Source organism: Bubalus bubalis, chromosome 7 (genome assembly GCF_019923935.1).
Source record: "Bubalus bubalis isolate 160015118507 breed Murrah chromosome 7, NDDB_SH_1, whole genome shotgun sequence".
Lineage (NCBI taxonomy): Eukaryota > Metazoa > Chordata > Mammalia > Artiodactyla > Bovidae > Bubalus > Bubalus bubalis.
The window spans coordinates 3,321,233-3,341,238 of record NC_059163.1 but is presented as its reverse complement, the minus strand read 5'-3'; the positions used below and the strand labels follow the sequence as shown (position 1 = coordinate 3,341,238).

General features: G+C 53.1%; 1 protein-coding gene across 1 annotated transcript in view; it reads left to right on the top strand.

Moving 5' to 3' along the window:
• Window positions 1–3,627: 3,627 nt before the first annotated feature.
• The window catches only part of SH3TC1 (SH3 domain and tetratricopeptide repeats 1), a 61,749-nt gene continuing 45,370 nt past the window's right edge, over window positions 3,628–20,006 (top strand). The window contains exon 1 of the mRNA XM_025290543.3: window positions 3,628–3,778. The gene's annotated coding sequence lies outside the window, so the exon portion shown is untranslated. The remainder of the gene's footprint in view (window positions 3,779–20,006) is intronic.

Sequence of the window (20,006 nt, the reverse complement as noted above, 5' to 3'; positions counted from 1 at the left end):
AATGGTCTTTAAAAGGTTAAGACAAGAAATCTGGGACATAGGTGATTTTTTTAAGTGAATTCTGGCTTCCGCAGCACAGTCCCCATGGCGAGATGGTCTGCATTTTTCATGCCTATAATGGAAGCCCTGGGGTTCCTGTACCAGTTTCAAGCCCATCACAGCCAGGTGCAGGGGGACGGATGTGAGGCTGCTGAGGGGGGTCTCAGAGAGGAATGAGAGGCGTCAGGGCTTCCCACGCGGGCTCACGAGAGAGGAGCAGTGATACGTGCAGTCTGGCAGGTATCTGGCAGAAGCGGAGGCATCCGCTCAGGGACTGTGGTCTCCAGAGGGCTCCCGGCCCAGCCGCTTCCCATATGCAAATGGGGAAACGTAGCTTCCCCAGAGAGACCTGTGAATTGCCCCGCAGCACCCAGGACTGAAAAACATAGGGCTCCATGGGGTTTCCCTGGTCATCCAATGGTTGGGACTCCATACTTCCAACGCAGGGGGCGCAGGTTCAATCCCTGGTCAGGGAACTAAAAATCCCACAAGCAGTGTGGTGCAGATAAAAAGAAAAGAAAAGACAGGGACCCATGAGAAAACTAGTGGGGTTATGGAGGGGAGGGCAGGGAACAGGTCTCCAGCACTAAAGAACTTCCAGACTGAGACCTGAGAGGCAGGAAATCGCCTGCCTGAGAGGTGGGACCCCAGCTTGGGGACTTGCGGCGGGGAGAGTCTGCCCAAGCCACTGGGCTGCTCAGGGCCTTGGTCTCCACTGTGAAAAGGGCCCTGGCCGGGTGCTGGGAATCTAAGCCTGAGCCAGGTGCCTGGTCCCTGCCAGCCCTTGACCTGGGGAAGGGCCCCCGAGGAGGGCGGCCAGGACCTAACTACCTCTCAGCCCTGGATCTGGCCTCCCTGGGGCCAGGGACCGGCACCCTCCCCAGGCCGCTGGATGGGGTCTGCGGGTCAGCCTAGGCCTAGGGCCAAGCCACAGGACGGAGCTTGGGGGCGGGGCGGGGCCGCAACTGAGAATTCCAAGGCTCTGAGCTGCTTCCTGGAAATCAAGCAGCCAAGCCGTGGTCTAGGGACAAGGGTCACAGGTCAGCACTTGCAGGGCGCCAGCCAGGAGCGGGGGCTCCCAGTGCCCTCAGGACAGCGTGTCCTCTACGAAGGCGCAGCGGGCCCTTGGTGAGCGGCTGGGGAACACGGCCCTGTAGGTTCAGACGTCCCGACTTTCAGAATAGCCAGATACCTGGTTTAGGGTGAAATCTCTACTCCCACTGTTGAAAATGTATCAGAGGTGTTTAAGCCCATCGCCTGTGGACCAAGGGTGGCTGACACTTGGGGACACTGCAGCAGCGTGGGCCCTGAGGCCAGAGCCCCGGCCTCAGACAGGCCTGACCGTTGAGCCCAAGGAAGCACGGGGGGACAGCCGGGTTTCTGGACTGAGGCGACAGCGGCAGGGGCCACAGGGACAGCCGTCAGGTGTCAGCTCGGAGGGTGTGTGGGGGCGAGCTCTGCGCTCTCATCATGAGTCAAAGCAGAGATAGCGTCAGGCACCTCGTACCTCATTCGTCCACTCGCCCATTCACCTCAGAGCGGACGGGCACTGAGAGGCCAGCTCCTGTCCAGCCCCACAGCCGGCTCAGGCCCAGCCCTTCCTGCCTGAGCCAGCTCTCCCCCAGGACAGCGCACGGCACTTCGTGCGTCAGGTCAGAGCCACAGGGTACCCGACACAACTGCACATCTGGTGTGTGTGTGCGTAGTGTGTGTGCGTGTGGGTATTGTGTGTGTGTGTATTGTGTGTGCGTGTATGTGTGCACTATGTGTATGGGTGTACGTGTATGTGTGTGTTATAGGTGTGGGTGTATGTGTGTATTGTGTGTATGGGTATATGTGTGTGTATGTATATAGGTGTGGGTGTATGTGTATGTGCATGTATGTTATGTATGTGTATGGGTGTATGTGTGTGTATTGTGTGTATGGGTATGTGTGTGTATGTATATGGGTGTGTGTGCATGGATGTGTGAGCATGGGTGTGTGTATGGGTGTGTGTGTATGTATATGGGTGTGTGTGGGAGTATTGTGTGTATGGGGGTGTGTGTGTATGTATATGGGTGTGTGTGCATGGATGTGTGAGCATGGGTGTGTGTATGGGTGTGTGTGTATGTATATGGGTGTGTGTGGGAGTATTGTGTGTATGGGGGTGTGTGTGTATGTATATGGGTGTGTGTGCATGGATGTGTGAGCATGGGTGTGTGTATGGGTGTGTGTGTATGTATATGGGTGTGTGTGGGAGTATTGTGTGTATGGGGGTGTGTGTGTATGTATATGGGTGTGTGTGCATGGATGTGTGAGCATGGGTGTGTGTATGGGTGTGTGTGTGTATGTATATGGGTGTGTGTGCATGGATGTGTGAGCATGGGTGTGTGTATGGGTGTGTGTGTATGTATATGGGTGTGTGTGGGAGTATTGTGTGTATGGGGGTGTGTGTGTATGTATATGCGTGTGTGTGCATGGGTGTGTGTGTGGGTGCATTGTGTGTATGGGTGTATATGTGTGTGTATTGTGTGTGTATGCATATTGTGTATGTTGTGTGTATTGGTGTAGGTATGTGTCTTGTGTGTGTTGTGTATGTGGGTGTATGGGCGCACTGTGTGTATGGGTGTGTGCGTGTGTCTATGTGCACGTGTGGGTGTGTGTATGTGTTTGGATGTATTGTGAGTATGGATGTATGTGTGTGTATATTGTGTGTGGGGGTGTATGTGTGTGTGTGGGTGCGTGTGTGTATATCTGTGGGCAGGGCTTAGTTTTGAGCCCTCAAAACTTACTAACGCATTTAATTCTCACAAGCGTTGATGACCGGGGCTCGTACCTCCCATTCCTCCATTTCAAAGACAGGAACGGGAGGCGCGGAGAGGTTAAGAGTCTTGCCTCAAGTCACACAGTCAGTCCTGGAAGGCCGCCGCCCTCCTGTGGTTTGGGGATCTGAGAAGGGGCAGGGGGGCACGTCTGCCACAGGCCCCCGGTGACTCTGCCCGCCTATTTGGATGTCTGAAGACATATCATTTGGGACAGGGGTGCCCCTTGCCAATGACAGGGCCACCTGGGATTCGTTAATAATCCAGATTTCTAGGCCCTGCCCCGGCAGGTGCTGACCTGGTGGGTCTGGTGTCAAGGAACTGTAGGTTCAAGGCCACCCGGTGCCTGGTTAGAAGCTCGCCTGGGACAGGATCCCTCTGGACGCCTCGGGACCTGCTGCTGGCGTGGCCAGGCCCAGCACAGGGGGCCGCTCAGTGGACCTTTGCTGAGCTCCTAGCTACAGAAACCCGGCCCCAGCAAGAGCTGTGAGCAGCCCAGCATCCAAAGGCCCAGCCTCCTACCCCTCTGAGACACGGACACCCAAGAGGTGGCACCTGTCACCTGGTGTCCCCACATCCCCTGGGTCCGGTCAGGAAGCCAGGTTCCTGCTGTTCGTGCCTGTAGGCAGCTCCTCCCCGCCCGGCTGGGGAATGCTAACCCAGGAATTGCTGACTTCCCCCACCACCGATAAGGAGGAGGAAGGTCGTGGAGGAGACCCGGCCCCTTCCTGGCGGGGCGGGCTGGCTACGGGCGCAGCCAATGACCCGGGCTGACAGCCCTGGCCACCTGATCAGAGCCTGGAGGGCCAGCTTGCTGCAAATGTGTGCCTTCCTGCCGGGACAGGCATCACGTGGCCAGGACCATCCCGAGGGGCCAGAACAGGAGCAGAGGCAGGTGTGGGGCCCCAGGTGCCTCCCTCCTTCCCTTCCCCAGTGGGGTAAGTTCCAGACTGCCTACAAAGCTGTCCCCAGCCCCGTGCGTGAGTGCAGAGGGTCACCTGTCAGGACAGGGGAAGCCAGGGGAGGGTGTGCATGGGCGCGCACCTCAAAAGCGTCCTGGCTGGGGAGAGGCGGGGCAGTGCTCAAGCAGCCCCGCGTCCAAGGAGGGGGCCATGAGCCGAGCCGTGAAGCTGGACCGCTTCGAGGCAGCAGTAGTGAAGCAGGAGCTGCAGACCTCTCCCCGGTGGGGGTGGGGTGGGCCTCTTTATGGCCCTGGAGGCTGCAGCCCCAGAGATTCCCATCTTGGCTGAGCCCCTGGCCTGCGAGTAAGGGACCCACCTCTGAGCCTCAATTTGCCATCTGCGACATGACAGCATGCATGTTGGGGTCAGCAGAGTGTCCCTAGGCAGTCAGTGGCTGAGTCCCGCACCAGTGGCCCTGGAGAGGAGTGGAAGCCTGGGGCTGGAGGGATGGGGTAGGGGCCAGGTCCCTCACCCTTAAGGCTGTCCGCCCTCCTTGGGGATCAGCCCCGGGGGGTCTCTGCTCCCTCTCCATCCCCTAGCCCCCACCTCAGTCCCCCAGGGTCCAACGTCCCTGCAGCCCTGGGGACAGCGCCTCTGTCAAGAGGGACTTTTGGACAAGGAAGTGTCAGAGGGGGTGAGGGGGGAGCAGCTCTGTCCCCGGGTCCTGGGGTGTATTGCCAACTCTTCGTACAGATGGACTGGTGGTGAGGGGTCAGCTTTGTGGCCCAGGCGAGGCCGTGCACCTCCGACCCTTACACCCTGTGAGCCTGGCGACCCTTCCTCCTTCCCCCAGGGGGCTGCGGGCGTGGCCCCAGGCAGAGTCTCAGGTGACCCGTGGAGGGGCCTGGCCCAGCGCTGGGTGTCCAGGGTGGGGGATGGGAGGTCGGAGGGTGGAATAACTTGCTAGAGACCACCAGCTCATAGTGGCTGGAACTGGGGTCTCCTCTGAAGGCCTACCTTGGTCTTCCTGGTACCCCGGGGATGACAAGGACAGCCGGGCTTGGCCGCTCTTGCAGTTCTCATGCAGCTGGGGGAGGCATAGCACAGAGGCGCTCCAAGGCTGGCCCAGGGCCACACAGCAAGTTGGCCTGGGACATGCCCTCCAGGGTCTTTGGCCTTTAATTGTTCTCTCTGTACACTTCCAGGTGGTTCCACCTTACTGGGCCTTAAAAAAAAAAATAGATATGATTTTTTTTTTAAGAACAGTTTTAGACTTCCAAAACAATTGCCAATAGAGCACATGGCGTTCCTGCAGCCCCACGCAGTCTCTGGTGCATTTGTAACGGCTCGTGAACCAGCGTTCGTTCGTTATTACTAGGGAGAGCCCATGCTCCATTCAGCTTCCCTTCGTTTCTGCCTAATGTCCCTTTTCTGTTCTAGGACCCCATCCAGGACACTATGGGACAGTCAGTCATCATGTCTCCCAGAGCTCCTGGGCTGGGACGGGTGCCCAGACTTCCCTTGTTTGTTTGTTTAAATGTTATTTTATTGATGTACAGTTAATGTACAGTGTTGTGTTAATTTCAGCTGTACAGCAAAACAAATCAGTTTTATGCATATATGTATACACACACATTCTTTTTCATATTCCTTTCCATATGGTTTGTCATAGAATGTTGAAGAGAGTTCCCTGTGCTACACAGTAGGACCTTGTTGTTCGTCCAGTCTATATATAATAGTTCGCATCTGCTAGCCCCCAGACTCCCACTATACCCTTCCCCATCCCCCTCTACCCCTTGGCAACCTCAAGATGACTGTCTGTGGCTATGAATCTTTTTCCATTTCATGGGTAAGTTTCTGTCGATATTTAGATCTCACATGTAAGCGTCTTTCTGACTTACTTCACTGAGTGCGACACACTCTAGGGTCATCCGCGTCGCCGTGAATGGCATCATCTCGTTCTCTTTTATGGCTGAGTCGTACCCCGTTGTATGCATGTGTCATATCTGTTGATAGGCATTTAGGTTGGCTCCACCCTTGGCTCTTGTGAATAGTTGAACTGCTATGAACACAGCAGTGAATGTATCTTTTCTTAAAAATTTATTTTTGGCTGAGCTGGGTTTCACTGCCACGCGGGCTTTCTCTGGTTCCAGTAAGTGGGAGCCACTTTCTAACTGTGCTGCATGAGCTTCTCATTGAGGTGGGTTCTTTTGCTGCGGAGCAGGGGGTCTGAGGAGTTCAGGCTCAATAGTCGTGGCACACGGGCTTGATAGTTCTGCAACATGTGGGATCTTCCCAGATCAGGGATGCAACCCATGTCCCATGTGTTGGCAGGCAGATTCTTAACCACTGGACCAACAAGGAAGTGTATATCTCTTTGAATTAGAATTTTTTCTGGATGCATGCCCCAGTGTGGGATTGCTGTGTCATCTGGTAGTTCTAGGGCTGCCCAGGTAGCGCTAGTGGTTGAAGAACCTGCCTGACGCGAGTTTGATCCCTGGGTCAGGAATACCCCCTGGAGTAGGAAGTGGCAACCCACTCTAGTATTCTTGCCTAGAGAATCCCAAGGACAGAGGTGCCTGGCAAGTGTGGGTCCATACGGTGGCAAAGACTTAAACACAGCTAAAGTGACTTAGCACAGCATAGCGCATGGGAGTTCTGTTTTCACTTTTTAAAGAAAATTCCATACTGTTTTCCATCATGGCTGCACCAATATACATTCCCACCAACAGTTTAGGAGGGTTCCCTTTTCTCCACATCCAATCTAGCAAGTTTTTAGTAGACTTTTTGATGATGGCCATTCTGACTCCAATACTTTGGCCACCTGATGCAAAGAACTGATTCACTGGAAAAGACCCTGATGCTGGGAAAGATTGAAGGCAGGAGGAGAAGGGGATGACAGAGGATGAGATGGTTGGATGGCATCACCGACTCAATGGACATGAGTTTGAGTAAGCTCCAGGAGCTGGCGATGGACAGGGAGGCCTGGCATATTGCATTCCATGGGGTCACAAAGAGTCGGACACGGCTGAGTGACTGAACTGAACTGATTCTGACTGGTGTGAGGTGATACCTCATTGCAGTTTTGAGGTGCGTTTCTCTAATAATTTATGATGCTGAGCATCTTTTCATGTGCCTGTTGGTCACCTGTATCAGTTTAGGCACCTGTATAGACTTTCCTTATTTTAATTTTTTTGAGGACTTTTGGTTTGGTGCTTTCTAAAATGCCCCTCAATTAAGATTTGTCTGATTCAGTTCAGTCACTCAGTCGTGTCCAGCTCTTTGCGGCCCCATGGACTACAGCACGTTAGGCCTCCATGTCCATCACCAACTCCCAGAGCTTGCTCAAATTCATGACCATTGAGTTGGTGAAGCCATCCAATCCTCTTATCCTCTGTTGTCCCCTTCTCATCCTGCCTTCAGTCTTTCCCAGCATTAGGGTCTTTTCCAATGAGTCAGTTCTTTACATCAGGTGACCAAAGTATTGGAGTTTCAGCTTCAACATCAGTCCTTCCAGTGAATATTCAGGACTGATTTCCTTTACGATGGACTGGTTGGATCTCCTTGCAGTCCAAGGGACTCTCAAGAGTCTTCTACAGCATCACAGTTCAAAAGCATCAATTCTTCAGCGTTCAGCTTTCTTTATGGTCCAACTCCCACATCCATATATGACCACTGGAAAACCCATAACTTTGACTGGATGGACCTTTGTTGGCAAAGTAATATCTCTGCTTTTTAATATGCTGTCTAGGTTGGTCATAGCTTTTATTCCAAGGAGCAAGTGTCTTTTAATTTCATGGTGCTTTGTAAAATGCCTCCACTTAAGATTTGTCTGATTAGACAGAAATCATGGCTTGCATAACTCGATGAGGCTCTGAGCCACACTGTGTAGGGCCTCCCAAGACAGATGAGTCGTGGTGGAGAGTTCTGACAACATGTTGTCCAGTGGAGAAGGGAACAGCAACCCACTCCAGTATTCTTGCCACAAGACCCCCATGGACAGTATGAAAAAGCAGACGGATATGACAGTGGAAGGTCAGCCCCCTAGGTCAGAAGGTGTTCAATATGCTACTGGGGAAGAACGGAGGGCAATTACTAATAGCTCCAGAAAGAATGAAGCCGCTGGGCCAAAGCAGAAACAACACTCAGTTACAATGGGTCTGGTGGTGAAGGTAAAATCTGATGCTGTAAGAACAATATTGCATAGAAACCTGGAATGAATTAGATCCATGAATCAAGGTAAATTGGACATGGTCAAGTGGAAGATGGCAAGAGTGAATATCAACATTTTAGGAATCAGTGAACTAAAATGGACTGAAATGGGCAAATTTAACTCAGATGACCATTATATCTACTACAGTGGGCAAGAATCCCTTAGAAGAAATGGAGTAGCTATCATAGTCAACAAAACAGTCCGAAATGCAGTACTTGCATGCAACCTCAAAAACGACAGAGTGATCGCCGTTCGTTTCCAAGGCAACCGTTCAGTATCAAGTCTATGCCCCAACCACTGATGCCTGAGAAGCTGACATGGACTAGTTCTATGAAGACCTACAAGACGTTCTAGAATGAACACCAAAAAACAACGTCCTTTTCATTATAGAGGACCTGAATGCAAAAGTAGAAAGTCAAGAGATACCTGGAATGACAGGCAAGTTTAGCCTTGGAGTACAAAATGAAGCAAGGCAAAGGCTAAGGAAGTCTTGTCAAGAGAACACACCGGTCGTAGCAAACACTCTTTGCCAACAACAGAGACGACCCTGCACATGGACATCGCCAGATGGCCAAGTCAGATTGACTGTGTTCTTTGCAGCCGACCATGGAGAAGCGCTGTAAGACCAGGAGCGGCCTGGTCCAGGTCATCAGCTTGTTATTGCAGAACTCAGGCTTAAACTGAAGAAAGTGGGGAAAACCTCTAGGCCATGCAGATATGACTGAAATCAAATCCCTTAGGATTTACAGTGGACAGATTCAAGGGGTTAGATCTGGTAGACAGAGTGCCTGAAGAACTGTGCACAGAGGCTCGTAACATTGTGTAGGAGGCAGCAACCAAGACCATCCCAAAGAAAAGAAATGCAAGAAAGCAAAGTGGTGGTCTGAGGAGGCTTTACAAACAGCTGAGGAAAGAAGGGAAGCAAAAGCAAGGGAGAAAGGGAAAGATACACCCAACTTCATGCAGAGTACCAGAGAACAGCAAGGAGAGATAAGAAGGCCTTCTTAAACGAACAATGCAAAAAATAGAGGATAGCAGCAGAATGAAAAAGACTAGAGATCTCTTCAAGAAAACTGGAGATATCAGGAGAACATTTCATGCAAAGATGGGCATGATAAAGGACAGAAACGGTAAGAACTTAACAGAGGCAGAAGAGTAAGAAGAGATGGAAAGAATACACTGAAGAACTATACGAGAAAGGCCTTAATGACCAGGATAATCACAGTGGTGTGGTCACTCACCTAGAGCCAGACATCCTGCAGTCTGAAGTCAAGTGGCCTTAGGAAGCATCACTATGAACAAAACTAGTGGAGGTGATAGAATTTCAGCTGAGCTATTTCAAATCCTAAAAGATGATGTTGTTAAAGTGCTGTACTCAATATGCCAGCAAATTTGGAGAACCCAGCAGCGGTCACAGGACTGGGAAAGGTCAGTTTTCATTCCAATCCCAAAGAAGGGCAATGCCAAAGAATGTTCAAACTACCAGACAATCATGCCCATTTCAAATGCTAGTAAGGTTATGCTCAAAATCCTTCAAGCTAGGCTTCAGCAGTACATGAACCAAGAAATTCCAGATGTTCAAGCTGGATTTAGAAAAGGCAGAGGAACCAGAGATAAATTGCCAACATTTGTTGGATCATGGAGAAAGCAAGAGAATTCCAAAAAAAAACAAACCACCATCTACCTATGCTTCATTGACTATGCAAAAGCCTTTGTGTGGATCACAACAAACCGGAAAATTCTTCAACAGATGGAAATACCAGACCACCTTACATATCTCCTGAGAAACCTCTTTGTGGATCAAGAAGCAACAGTTAGAACCTTACATGGAACAACCCACTGGTTCAAAATCAAGAAAGGAGTATGACAAGACTGTATATTGTTACCCTATTTATTTAACTTATATGCAGAGTATATCATGTAAAATGCTGGGCTGAATGAATATCAAGCTGAAATCAAGATTGCTGGGAGAAACATCAATAACCTCAGATGTGTTTCTGTCACAACGAGCCAGGCTTACCATGTGTCTGTCCTGACCCAGTCCTGGAATCAGCCATTTCTCCAAAGATTCTGTTTGCTGGAGAATGGCTTTAGGAACCAAGGTGTCTTATCTGCACTCTGAGTGTGCTTGTTGGTACTTGTGTCTTTTCTTTTAGATCCTCTCAGCTGACATATATGTGTATATAAACCCATGGATAGATACATGAGTGTGTGTACACATATCCATGTAAACACACACATCTATAGGTTAACCTGTACATGTTGCTGTTCGGTCACTCAGTTGTATCCGACTCTTTGCGACCCCATGAACTTGTCCTTGTCCTTCAGTATCTCCCGGAGTTTGCTCTGTTTTATGTCCATTGTATTGGTGACGCCATCCAACCATCTTGTCCTCTGTCGTCCCCTTCTCCTCCTGCCCTCAGTCTTTCCCCACATCAGGGTCTTTTCCAGTGAGTCAGCTCTTCACATTAAGTGACCAAAATATTGGAGTTTCAGCTTCAGCATCAGTCCTTCCAAAGAATATCCAGGACTGGTTTCTTTTAGGATGGACTGGTTTGATCCCCTTGTAGTCCAAAGGACTCTTAAGAGTCTTCTCCAACACCACAGTTCAAAAGCATCAATTCTTTGGCTCAGCTTCTTTATGGTCCAACTCTCACATCCATACATGACTACTGGAAAAACCATAGCTTTGACTAGATGGACCTTGTCAGCAAACTGATGTCTCCACTTTTTAATACACTGTCTAGGTTTGTCATAGCTTTTCTTCCAAGGAGCAAGTGTTTTTTAATATCATGGCTGCAGTCACCATCTGCAGTGATTTTGAAGCCCAAGAAAATAAAATCTGTCACTGTTTCCACTTTTTCTCCTTCTATTTGCCATGAAGTGATGGGACCGAATGCCATGATCTTAGTTTCTTGAATGTTGAGCTTTAAGCCAACTTTTTCACTCTCCTCTTTCACTTTCATCAAGAGGCTCTTTAGTTCCTCTTCATTTTCTGCCATTAGAGTGGTATCACCTACATATCTGAAGTTATTGATATTTCTACCAGCAGTCTTGATTCCAGCTTGTGATTCATCCAGCCGCTATAAGTTGGTGTGTGTATGTGTATACTAACCTGTCTATATACATATATCTGTAAGTTTGCCTGTATATACGTGTATTCCAACCTGTGCATACACACACATCTAATGAGTATTTCTACGTGTAACACATGTATCTCTGTCCTGTGAAATTCAAATTCTCACTGATCTCTAAGCCAGCACCCCATGGGTCATTCCAGTTTCCACTCCTGGGTTTTCTGTAACTCCTGCTCCAACAGTGAGAAACCCGTGTATCACCACCAACCACCATTTACTTGACAGTTGACATTCAGACGGCTGGACACACGTACAGAAGCGTTAAGATTTTGAAACCCAGGCCCCGTGCGAAACACGGTGACCAGCTGGAGCCCAGGACACAGAGGTGGGGTCTTTGCTTTCAGTCTTCAGCCTGTGCTCATCGCCGGGCTGGTGGGCAGGCACCTCTCCCCTCCGGTCATTGAGGCACTTCTTTCGTTCATAGTACAGTTCACAGCTTTGCTGGACTCGGCCTCCATTCTGGGATTCCCAAGTCCCCCTGAATCTGCTTTATTTTCATACGTTAAGGTTCGCTTTGTGCTATGAAGTTTAAAGTCTTTGGAAAAACGCATGGCATCAGCTAGCGACCATCACAGGACCACCCTCAAAAGTCCCCGGGGCTTCCCTGCTCAGCCCTCCATGCCGCTGATGTCCTGATCCTTCCAGTTTATTCTCACAAAGGCGGGGAATATGAAAGTATTCTCACCCCCTTCAGAACACAGAAGGCGGCACCCAGAGCACTCTGCTTCTTGCATTCCTCACTTACTGTGGCTCAGAGGTCTTCCCTTGCTGACGCCCTGAGACCGGCTTCACACTGCTCGGTGCCAGTCTGGAGTGTGAATTTTGTGACACCTGGGTCATTTCCAAGGTGTCACTGTTACAGAGCCCCCACTCCGTTGGAGCCCTGCCCTGTCAGAAGCGGACAGTCGTCTGCAGAGTATTCCCACAGGTGGGGCTTCTGGGCAAAGGGCACTGTGATTTTATAGGAGCTGGCTGGTTGACTGGTAACCCGCCCTCAGCATGGCAAGGCCCTGCCCTCCCCGCAGCCCACTGAGGGTGTGCCAGCAGATTTCAGGGAGGAGCTGGGAGGTGACAGGGCATGTCTTGGGACCCCTTTGTCTTTCTGGTTGGGGGTACTGAGCCTCATTTTGTATATTTTAAGGACACAGACAAATAGGAACTGTCTGCGTCCATCTGCCCTGTTTCCTGTGGAGTCATTGGTCTCTTCCTCCAGCATGTCAGGTGAGAAAGAAAGAAAAGAAAGTGAAGTCGCTCAGTCATGTCCGACTCTTTGCGACTCTGTGGACTGTAGCCTGCCAGGCTCCTCCATCCATGGAATTTTCCAGGCAAGAGTACTGGAGTGGGTTGGCATTTCCTTCTCCAGGGGATCTTCCCAACCCAGGGTTCGAACCTGGGTCTCCCGCAGTGCAGGCAGATGCTTTACCCTCTGAGCCATGGGGTCTCAGGTGAGGTTCAGTTAAAACTACCTGCTGGGGGAGGGCAGGGTCCAGCCTGACTCAGACCCAAATCCCACAGAGGATTTTGTTTGTTGAAAATTAAGAGTACAGGGACTGAGATAAACAGCAGACAAACCCCAGCTGAAGTTCAGCCTGCAAAAGTACCTGGCCCATCCTCAGAACTATCCAAGTCATGAAAAACATGGGAAATCTGACAGTTGGTCCCAGCCCAGAGGAGCCTGAAGAGACGAGATGCTGAAGTGTGAGGTGGTGTCCCCAGTGCCCTCCAGGGATAAAATAGGGCACTAAGGAAAGGCCAAGGGAAGCTAATGGAGCCTGAGCCCCCACCACGTGTCAGGAGCCACAGCTGGCTCTGAGGCAGGGACCAGGTGGAAGGGGAGACTCGCAGCCGACCCTCAGTGAGGGGTGTGCAGGGAGAAGGTCGGTGCCCGCGGGAGGCAGGGGCAGTGGAAGAAGCAGCTTGTTCCGTTCCTCCTTGTTCTCTCCTGGAACTGGCAGCAATCTGGGAGGGCTCCCAGAGGAGGTGATGGTCAAGCAGGGCTTGGTAGAATGTGTAAGAGTCCATCAGGCTGCCACAGGGAAAGGAAGGTATTCTGGGCATGGGAGCAGCTTGAGCCAAGCTCTCCCCATGAGAAATGGCCGAGCGCAGTAATGCACGGACTGCTCCCTTCTTCCTGCTCCCTGACCGGGCGTGGGTGCAGTGGGTGATGATGGGAGGCCCCAGGCAGAGGCCTGCTGTGTCCCTGCATCTCCAGCAGGAATGTGTGTTTCATGTGGCGGGAACCCCCTGGCCTCGCCTGCCTGACCCTTGTGTTTGTGATGAGAATCTAAAACCCAGACTCTGGGGTAGGGGGTCTACTTTGGCAGGAGCCCAAAGGCCTCCTGTTGCAGTCCTTGGGGTCGTGAAGAGCTGGACACGACTGAGTGCACACACGTGCACACACACAATCAGCCTCCCATGAGCCAAACCCACTGTCCCAGTCCTTGAGCTGCACCGGGCCTCCAGCCCTGAGGGCCTTTGGCCTCTTTGCAGGCCCCGCTGCCCAAACGTGGATGCTGTGACGAGGCCAGTCACCCTCTCCTGTCGTTTGGCCCCGCTCGTGGGCACCTTCCTTCCCCTTCCTGGTAAGGGACCACAAGCCCTGCTCCTTGTGGGTACCACCCGCCCTCCCTCCTCTCGCCCTACCCTGCCCTGCCCTCTGGCCATGCTGGGACATCCACCCGAGCCTCCCTTGCCTGCTCTGACCTATCCTCCAAGGCTGTTCAGGTTGTGGCTACTCAGTGGTGTCCGACCCTGTGCGACTCCATGGACTGGAGCCCGCCAGGCTCCTCTGTCCACGGGGATTCTCCAGGCAAGAACACGAGTGAGTCACCATTTCCTCCTCCAGGGGATCTTCCCAGCCCAGGGATAGAGACTGCGTCTCGTGCGGCCCCTGCATTGGCAGGTAGATTTTTTTTTTTACCCCTGCACCACCTGGGAGCCCCAGGTGTCAGTGACTCTGTTGTGTCTGACTCTGTGCGACCCCATGGACTGGGCCCAGCAGGCTCCTCTGCCCCTTTAATTCTCCAGGCAAGAATACTGGAGTAGGTTGCCATTCTCTTCTCCAGGGGATCTTCCTGACCTAGGGATTGAACCCAGGTCTCTTGCATTGCCTATGGACTCTTTATAGTCTGAGCCACTAGGAAAGCCAAGTCAGGTCAATCGCTCAGTCGTGTCTGACTCTTTGCGACCCCATGGACTGCAGCACACCGGGCTTCCCTGTCCATCACCAACTTCCAGAGGTTGCTCAAACTCGTGTCCATTGAGTTGGTGATGCCAACCAACCATCTCATCTTCTGTCGTCCTTCTCCTCCTGCCTTCAATCTTTTCAAGTATCAGGGTCTTTTCCAATGAGTCAACTCTTTGCATCAGGAGGCCAAAATATTGGAGTTTCAGCTTCAGCATCAGTCCTTCCAATGAATATTCAGGGTTGATTTCCTTTAGGATGGACTGGTTGGATCTTCTTGCAGTCCAAGGGGCTCTCAAGAGCCTTCTCCAATGCCACAGTTCAAAAGCATTAATTCTATGGCACTCAGCCTTCTTTTTGGTCCAACTCTCACATCCATACATGACTAATGGAAAAACCATAGATTGGACTAGACAGACCTTTGTCAGAAAAGTATGGTCTCTGCTTTTTAATATGCTGTCTAGGTTGGTCATAGCTTTGCTTCCAATGAGCAAGCATCTTTTAATTTCATGGCTCCAGTCACCATTTGCAGTGATTTTGGAGCTCTAAAAAATAAAGTCTGTCACTGTTTCCATTGTTTCCCGATCTGTTTGCCATGAAGTGATGGGATTGGATGCCATGATCTTTGTTTTTTGAATGTTGAGTTTTAAGCCAGCTTTTTCCCTCTCCTCTTTCAACCTTCATCAAGAGGCTCTTTAGTTCTTCTTTGCTTTCTTTGCCGTAAGGGTGGTGTCATCCGCATACCAAGGGAAGCCAAGCCCCTAAGCACATGTCACCATCTCCAGGAAACCTTTCCTGACTACCAAGCTGAGTTAATCTCTTCACCTTTGCCACCCTAGCCCACCCATGTACATCCTCAATTTGGGTTTGTCTGAAGTTTTTCTCATGGTAATACTGGGGTCATGGGTTTGGGGGAGGAAGGCCACAGAGGTAGAACGCCCATTTCATTCCTTCCTGGCGAGGGAGCCTGATGTTGGCATGACCTGTCACTGCTGAAGTCGGCCTCGATCCCCAAGCCCAGGTAGTGCTTGTCAGGCTTTCTCCAGTGAAATTACCCTTCTCTTCCATGTCCATGAAATGCTCCCCAGAAGGAAGTCACCTGCCCAGTCACCCCTGAGGACTGGGAAGGGAGATGCCCCTCCCGGGGGGTGGAGCAGCCACATAAATCACTTGGAACTCTGTGACATGGGAGATTCACCTCTTTCTCCTCCATTTACTTAGGCAATCTGATTTATATTGGTATGGACTTAGGGATATTCCTTTTATTGCTGATGTTGTTCAGTCATCCAGTCATGTTCAACTCTTTGTGACCCCATGGACTGAAGCCCACCAGACTTTTATACCTGGGGTTATCATCCAATACCAACTTTATTTTGTTCCTTAGATTGTCCCAGCTTTGGCCGTTGTGAGCTCTTGTCCGGACCCTGCCCCCACTGGCCTTGATGATAATCATCACTCTCTTTTATGGGCCCCTTCTGTGTCTCCTTTGTGGGCCCCTCCCTGCATCTCTTTGACTTGGTCCCGTCATTGTGGGGACCTGTAGATCTAGCAACTATCCACCCATCTGTCGTCTGTCTATCTATCTATCTCACTTCCTGCTTTCTGGGCCTGTAAGATGTCCCAGGCTTGCTTACATTTCCCACCAGGGAATGCATTTCACATGCTAAGGCCTGGCTCGGAGCCCCTCCTCCAGGCAGCCTCCCTGGCTGTCTCCGGGCAGTTTGGGAGCTGTTTGGTGGCCCTGGCCTCCCTGCTCATCCTCTGTCACGGTCACTGTTTCCTTGGCTGTCTTTACCACTAGGCTGAGAGCTCCCGCAGGCAGGGCTGTCTGATTCACCCATCCGCCAGGTCCCCAGTGCCCAGCACTGGGCCGGGCACAGGGTGGGGCTGGGACCACAGAGCTGGTCTGCCAGCAGCCAGACCCTGCCCCACTGGCTCTGATGATGATCATCACTCTCCTCTGTGGGCCCCCCTTCCCCACACCAGGCGGGTGCTGGGCCCCAGGCCAGGGCGGACAACGGAGGCCAGAGAAGGGGACTCACCCAGCTCCCACCTGGATGGAACCTGTGCTGTTCACCACCTTGGCTCGTAGCATGCAGGGTCAGCGCAGCACCAACAGGGCTGGTGTGTGAGGGGCTGGGACCACAGAGCTGCCTTCTGTGAAGGCAGAAGAGCTCTGTGTGGGGAGGTAGGTGGAGGCTGTGCCCACCTGCACGGTGAGGGGAGACCCTGGGCTCCCACCTGGATTGGCACCAAATCAGTGGGTGCTCCGATCACTCCTCCCCACCATGCGGCCTGTGAAACCTGCAGCTGGGTGGCTGGATGTATGAAGGGTGCAGCTAGGGCCACTGCTCAGAGCCTGCGTGGCCCCGTGGATAAGACCTGAGTGAGTCCCTCCCACCCAGCTGCCCCCTGGAGAGCCAGGAAGAAAGTGGGCGCCTGGAAATGAGCGGGAGATAGGGGTCAGTGTCCTGCAGGGCTTTGCCTGATCAGAGGCGGTAACTTGGGGGGCTGCCCCTTCTGCGTGTCTGGAATGGGCAGGCCCCCCGCACACAGCTCCTGTTCAGGCACAAGTTTGTTAGTCATTCAACAAACGGCTGCAGGTTGCCTGGACAGAAACCTTGAGGATCCTGAGTGTTAATCTAGTGGCACCTGGTTTCAGCCCAAAGGTGCTCGGGGCCGTCGGGCTGGGGAAGGGCTGGCTTGTCCACGTCAGGCAATGCAGGAGGGAGACTCGGAGACAGACGGACGTCGGGGTCAGCACTGCAAACGCAGAGGACGTGGGGTCACAGCGGGCTCAGGAGCCCAAGGGCCCCAGCTGCTTGGAGAACAGGGCGGCTTGTACGTGACAGGTCCGGGGAAACTCAAGGACCAGGTGCCAAGTGGCTGGTGGTTCCACTACTGAGATATGGGGGAAGGAGGGGTGGGTGGTGGGCCATGAGGCACTTGTCCAGTCCCACAGAGAGGAAGGCCTGGCTCCGCCCTCAGGGCTGAGTGGCACCTGGACCATCTGAGTCGGGCAGATGGCTCTGAAGTCCTCTCTGTTCGTGCTCACACCTAAGGGCTAGTGCAGACAGAGCAGAGTGGAGGGTGAGTGGGAGGAGGGTGTGGTCAGCTGGGCAGAGAGTGGCCGCTGAGGGGCCGGTGAGTTGCAGGTGGGGACAAAGCCATTGGACTTAGTATCCTGGAAAGTGCTGGCAGCCTGGATGAGGGCTACTTTGGGGAATGGGGAGTGGGCCAGGCCAGGCTCAGGAGGGAAAGCAGAGCTGGCTGGGGTGGGAGGCTCTGGAGGTTTTGCTGGGAAGGGAGAGATGGGAAGCAGCCAAATGAATGAAATGGGGGCTGAAATCCGCCCCCCTCCACCGAGGCGGCATCACCCACCTGCATTTCAGACACAGCTGAGAGTGACTCTCAGGGGAGTCCTGCGAAAATTCCCCCCAAGCCCTCCTGCTCTGCTCAGCCTGCCGTGAATGATCTGTGCCCCATTTCCATGAGGGGGTCATGGCTGGGAGGACCCTTGCCCTCCGGGGAGGCCTCTCTAAATTGTGTGCTGGGGCTGGGTTAATGTTTGCTTAGCCAAGTTCAAGATCCATCCCCTGGTGCCTGGGCTGGCAGGAGGTCCAGGTTTCTAGGGGGTTGCTGCACCCTGCTTCAGGAATACCGGTGCTTTGGACCTTGTGAGGGCCTGTGGGATCTGGGTATCCCTGGGGTCTCATTTATCACTGAGCGACCTCCCCAGGCTCCCGGGGAAATGGCAGTGGAGAAGCCCTTACCATGTATCCCAGTCTGGGGCCTCTGACTCCTGTCGCCTCCAGGGACCCACCTCCCAACCCCCACCACCACTCAGGGGCCACACGGTCCAGGGTAGTAGGGCGAGCCTGTCCTCTGACGGGAGAGACCTCAGAGACCTGGCCACTGCCAGCCTTGTGGCCTCTCAGAACCTCGTCCCTCATTTTTTAAAAAAGTCGTTTTATTTATTTATTTATGGCCATGCTGGGTCTTCATTGCTATGGGCTTTTCTCTACACTGTGGTGCAAGGGCTCCTTATTGTAGTGGTTTCTTCTGCTGTGGAGCACGGGCTCTAGAGCACGTGCGCTCAGTCGCTGCGTCACGTGGGCTCAGCTGTCTTACGTGAGCTCAGTAGTTGTGTCTCATGGGCTCTGTAGTTGCTGCTCTAGAGCGCAGGCTCAGCAGTCGTGGCTCCCGGGCTCTGGAGCGCAGGCTCAGCAGTCGTGGTTCCCGGGCTCTAGAGCGCAGGCTCAGCAGTCGTGGTTCCCGGGCTCTAGAGCGCAGGCTCAGCAGTCGTGGTTCCCGGGCTCTAGAGCGCAGGCTCAGCAGTCGTGGCCCACGGGCTTAGTTGCTTTGCAGCAAGTGGGATCTTCCCAGACCAGGTATGGAACCCACGTCTCCTGCACTGGCAGGCAGATTCTTTACCACTGAGCCACCAGGAAGGCCCCTTATCCCTCCTTTTTTAAAGGAAGGGGCTGCCTTGACCTCTATGGATGTGACAAGATGGTGTGCCAGTCTGGGTCGTGCTCCCATGTAGGCTGGTCCTTTCTGACCAACTCCCTCTGAGTGCCCACGTCAGGTTACTTAGGGCATTGACGAGGGAGCACCCCTCTTCCAAATGCGAAGGAGTCCCAGGCCCTGGCCAGCTCACAGGCTAAGGAGGGGAGATAGGGCAGCAGAATCAGTGATTCCTGAGCAGAGGGCGACGCCTGCCCGGACAGAGCCTGAGCCGGGGCCAGCGGGGGTGGTGTCTTCTGTCCAGGGGAACTGCTGACCGCTTCCTGCAGGCGCTTCCCCCCCGGCCTGGGGGGGATCACCAGTCATCTGGACAACCTGTTTGGTCCCGATATCCTTGTTTTGCAAAGAGTGGTTCCTGAAATCACGGGGCCTGGAGGTCTGCTCGGCTTTGATGTGTGCTGGTCTCAGCCGCTCAGGCCAGAAACAACGAACACAGACAAGCCCCGCTGGGCACACACATGGGCCCTTTCAGCCCTTTCGGCGGGCCCAGCGGCAGCTGGGTGCCAGGCTCCAGGACAACTCCAGGCTTCTCGCCCCATCCCAGACTCTGACCTGGGGCTTGGGCGTGCAGGGGAAACTGCCAGAAAGGGCATCTCAGGAGAACTGCCGGGGAGACCCGGGTGGGGCTCAGGAATGCGCGGGCCTCGGAAGGCGGGGAAGACGACGGGAATGCTGGGTCCACTCCCTCCCGCGACCCTGGGTGACGGGCTTTCTCTTCCCAAGCCTTAGTGTCCCCATTTGTAAGTTGTAAGGCCGAGGGACTTACTTGACCTGTCTTTATTGGGAGCATTCTTTGCTTTTTTTTTTCCAGCTGCACTGTATGGTATGTAGGACCCTAGTTCCCTGACCAGGGATCAAACCCAGGCCCCCTGCATTGGGAGCATAGAGTCAACCACTGGACACCCGGGGAAGTCCTAGGAGCTTTCTTAAGGGCTGGTTCTTGGTGATCTTTGATAGTTTAACAGTTCCATCCTAACCAGAGGGGGGAGAGAGGCAGGACGCCGCGCCAGGGACTGTCCTGAGCCGGCGTCCAGCATAGAGGGTCTTCAGCCGTCTGGTCATGGCTTCACCCGCTCCCCAGTGAGGCCCTTGCTCTCCTAACAGTGAACATTACACATCCTGGTTCCGGGCAGGCGTCCGGGTCGAGGGGGTGGGGGAGGGGGGTGCCTTTGTGCTGACTCCTTCCTGCATCAGCGGGGTGGT